The sequence below is a fragment of the Epinephelus moara genome, chromosome 2 (assembly GCF_006386435.1).
Source record: "Epinephelus moara isolate mb chromosome 2, YSFRI_EMoa_1.0, whole genome shotgun sequence".
In the NCBI taxonomy this organism is placed as follows: Eukaryota; Metazoa; Chordata; class Actinopteri; order Perciformes; family Serranidae; genus Epinephelus; species Epinephelus moara.
Window position 1 is genome coordinate 44,312,904 of NC_065507.1, and position 4,558 is coordinate 44,317,461.

Consider the following 4,558-nt stretch of genomic DNA (forward strand, 5'->3'; position numbering starts at 1 on the left):
AGCACTTTAAATCTCCTCATGTTACTGCTCTCTAGTTCACGACCAAACATGGTGTTTTCTACACCTCTGCTAGACCCCCCCCCTACTTCTCTGGCAGTTCTGGTTGGTCCAAAGGTCCCATCTGCTTCCAACACACTCACCTTTATTAGTGATTGATTGCTGAGATATNGCACTTTAAATCTCCTCATGTTACTGCTCTCTAGTTCACGACCAAACATGGTGTTTTCTACACCTCTGCTAGACACTCCCCCTACTTCTCTGGCAGTTCTGGTTGGTCCAAAGGTCCCATCTGCTTCCAACACACTCACCTTTATTAGTGATTGATTGGCTGAGATATATATATGTGGATGCATAGGATTGGTCACATGCATGCATTTTGTATTTTTTTCTACTTTTTCAATTTCAAATGAACCTATTTAAATGATTTTTTTCTACTTTTTCAATTTCAAATGAACCTATTTAAATGATGTTTGCAATATGTTTCTTGATGACCCTGATGAAGGCCACAAGCCGAAACGCGTCGGTCAATAAAGTTTCTTTTCCATACCACAAGTGTTGCTGGAGCTCTTTTGACATTTTTCAGTGTTTCCTCACTCTCCATGCACCTTGTGAATCGGTGAAGTTGTGCCAGAAACCACTTTCTACCTCAAGGACTAATTTTTATTTCTACCATAACATCTACCTATTTTCAACAAAACTGTGAGAACAGGATACTGCTGCTGTCTTCAAGCACTTTCTGTTTTACACAGCCTAAAGATAGCACTCCCTGTCTGTCTGAGCAAATGGCCTCAGCCACAGACTGTAGAACAATAAGAGTAAGAGTAATTAGCTAATTAGCACTAAACACAAAGTACACTTGAGACTGACGGGAATGCCATTATTTTTGCAAGTATGTGGTTAGCTGTTCAGCATAAGTTGCTACTGTAATTTATCCTGGTAAAACGAGAACCAGCTTCGTAGTACTGAAAACTCAGAGTTAGCCCTGAAGTTACCTCGCCAACTTCAAATCCTGCTTCGTAGTACAGGCCTCAGATGTCACACTGCTTTGGCTAATTACATGACCGACAGAACTGAAGACGCCAGCAGTCCCTGGGAACCGTGAACTACTATAGTTAGTAAAAGAAATAAAGTACTTATTAACAGCTTATATGAACTGTCCTGCAAAGGAAAGTACTTGTTTTGTTTGTGTCATGGTTACTGCAGGCATTTGAAGCAAAGTGCAAAAGCAACAGCAAGAAAACAAGAACTTGAAGAAAAAAAAAACAGGCAGAGGAACCAAAACGAGAGGCAAAAATGAAACTGCGACACCAGAGGCCTCTGTACTATGAAGTCGTTTCAACTTACCCAGGATATCTTTTTGTTATCTGGCTTGACTAACCCCAACATTGGCTGCCTGGGTAAGCGGTGCTACAAAGCTGGTTATCAACTAGTTTGGTCGACTCTGGGTTTTTCTATCCAGCTACGAGCATGTGCATGTGAAAGAGGCAGGGCTGTTAATTACGAGCAACATCATCAGAACCATGTATGAAGTAGGCTGCTTCACATGATCTGAGATGAAATAGTGTTACTAATTAACTGTGGGAATGTTTGGTCTATGGAACAATGAAAAGTCATTGATGTGAAAAGTAAACCATAGCCTGTAATCTTACAACAGAAGATGCAGAAACGCTGGAAATGATTTCCAAATATTAAACTTAGGCCTGGTCTGTTCAATTGGCAGCCAGCAGGTCACATCCAGCCTAGAAGCAACCTCCCAGTGGCCCAGGTAGGGATGGGTACTGAGACCCAGCATTAAACGGCCCTGGAGCAAAATTAATAAAGACTGTAGTATTAATAAGCTCCAACAAAATTGGCTCTTTTTATTGTTACTTTTCAAGTTTTGGCTGGAGCCTCTCTCCTCCTGTCAGAACTGACCAGACACACAACACGGCGCCCACCGCGGCTGAAGTATTTGCTGCGCTCTTCCGTCGGCATTGCTATTTTGTATTTCTTTTACGGTTTATATGTATCCAACACATGCAGTTCACATATGCGACAGTGAGATACAGCAGGGAAGAACTTCGGAACATCGGCAAAGTTCATCATGAGCTTAAACACAGCCTGTTGGACTCTGACTATCTCCTGCGCCTGGACCCAGCCAATTCCAGCTGGCAAGACACAGCAACACTGGCCTCCAGTGAGCAGCTGACCAACAGTGCGTTCAAGGCGGCGTCAGGGCAAGAAAGGCGGGTTACATGCTAGGCTAAAGGCTAGAGCTACACGACCACCGCTACCTAGCCTGCTGCTAGCAAACATCCGCTCACTTGAAAATAAGATGGATGAGCTAAGAACCAGGTTTACAACTCAGCGCAAGATAAGGGAATGTTGTGCTCTTATTCTCACGGAAACCTGGCTCTCGGACAACTTGCCACACTCGGCTCTTCTGCTTCAAACACTCTCCATCCACCACAGAGACTGCACATCGGCCTCGGGGAAGGTCAGAGGAGGCGGCGTATGCGTGTATGTAAACAACAGTTGGTGTGTGGATGTAAATGTTGTTGGGAAGCACTGTTCAGCCAATGTAGAACTGTTACACACACACACACACACACACACACACACNGTTGGTGAAGCCTCTTGACAGCTGATCCAGCCGTGATCAGCTGCTGCTGTCATCAAAAACGGACGTCGCTTCATGTGACACTTCAGGGGAAAGGACGTCTCATCTCGCTAAAGACGTATTTCCACGTTTCTTCTCTTCTCGCGCCTCATCCTCGCATCTCTCCCCCATGTCGTACAAAGGCGGAGCTAAGACGCAAGGAAGTGATGCAAGTGAGGGAAATGTGGATGCGAGATTGGGTATTGTGATTAAACACAGGTATTGGGATGAACCCAAAGAGGCAGTAACGGCGCCAGGATTTTGATTGTGGGTGGGCCTCCAGAAAACTGGATGGGCCAGTTAAAATAAGCAAAAAACGGGTTCCCCTTTATTTCTGTTTCAGCGCTTTTCTGTGGCATTGAGGACAGTGACGCCGGTGCACCGGAGTGGCTCCCTTGTGTCGCTGTCCTCAACTCAGTGCTGAAGTGGACAATGACATAGAACTAACTTCATATCTCTATTGAACGTTCCCAGCACACAAAAAAGACTGAAAAGGAATTATATCTTTGGAAGGTCTTCTCCATTTATTCATCAAATAGTACGACAGGGAACTGTCCAACGTTATTTAACTCAACTGTTTTCTTATTTAAATTCAGTAGCTTATCTTATTATTCTTAATTACAGAAGAACATATTTAACCATACAGTAGGAGCCACTCAAAAGTTCCCCTTCCCAGCCAGCTGTCAGCCGGCTGCCTGTCGAATCCCAGCCAAATCCCAGCCAGCTGCCGTGCTGGCTCTATCCCCCCTCCCTCTCCTATTTTAATTCTAGACACGCCCACTCGTTCAATTGCAGGGTATCGCCATGAGATGGCGCCTCTCTCACAAAAAAACAGCCTGCAGTCATTCAGTTTATCAAACGTGGAAGCGTATCGTTTCTATAGCAACGACTCTTTTCAGGGGTAACTGTCTTCCTTTCTGAAACCTTGCCTCTTCGAACGTTAACTTCCATTATTCGGACTCGCGGTCCTTCACCTTTATTTCATAAGTCCCACCATTACGAAAATTCCTGCCTTACGAAATGTCGGCCCTTCCGCTTTTTTCTAAAGGATCCACCATTCCGAAGTTTGGATATTGTGGAATATGGCACAGCTGCAGTGCTGCAGTGCAGACATTTCAGTCGCACACTGAGCGTGTCAGCAGCGGGCAGCAGTATACAACTGGGCTTTTACTGATGGACTTTTTACTTGATTAGACTTCTGTTTTTGTTAGGATATTATTTTTTTCGTTATTGTATAATTGTTTTCAGTTAATCAGTGAGACCACATCTTCAAAAAATGTCTGAAAGAAAAGTAACCGAAAAGGTGTAATACTGAAGATTTTGTTTGTTTACAAGTTATTTTGAATTTGGAAACCTGTTTTGTTGACCTTTTTGTAATAAATTACGGAGCCCCGCAGTGGCCGTGAGAGGAAAAAAAAACATTGTGCACACATTTTAATTAATTTGAATCCTCATTCATTTATTCAGTCATTCATTCTGCACTTGCTGCTTTGCATGGGATTGTTGTCAGCAAAAGGCAATTAACGAGGATATTGAGAGTTTTAGAGGATATTCTGTGTGTAAAACTGTGTGTAATATCTTATGTTATTTGAGTTCTTGTGAAGAAATTCCGCTGTCTTTGCTGCACCTTCCCAGTTCAATTACGCACGGCACAGGCGCTCGGATGCGCGTAAAAAAACATGAATGAAGCAGCAGTCCTGTCCTTGTGTCCTGTGCACTGATGTCTAACGTTTACCGTTTGTTGAGCCGTCATCACGTTTAACTGGCACAGCTCTGACAGCCGAAATACACTGGGTACCGGCACTACACGTCTTTCGGCGAAGTGGTGCGGGGTTTTTTTGGTTTTTTTTTGAAAACTTTTTAATTTTTTAATTTCAACTGAGCATGGACCGCGGAACGCATCTGAACAAGGGGGGGGGG

The 4,558-nt window shown here is 43.8% G+C and overlaps 1 protein-coding gene across 4 annotated transcripts in view; it reads right to left on the bottom strand.

The window, feature by feature from the left end:
* The window catches only part of nlrx1 (NLR family member X1), a 96,137-nt gene that overhangs the window by 43,223 nt on the left and 48,356 nt on the right, over positions 1-4,558 (bottom strand). The gene's annotated exons all lie outside the window — the stretch shown is intronic.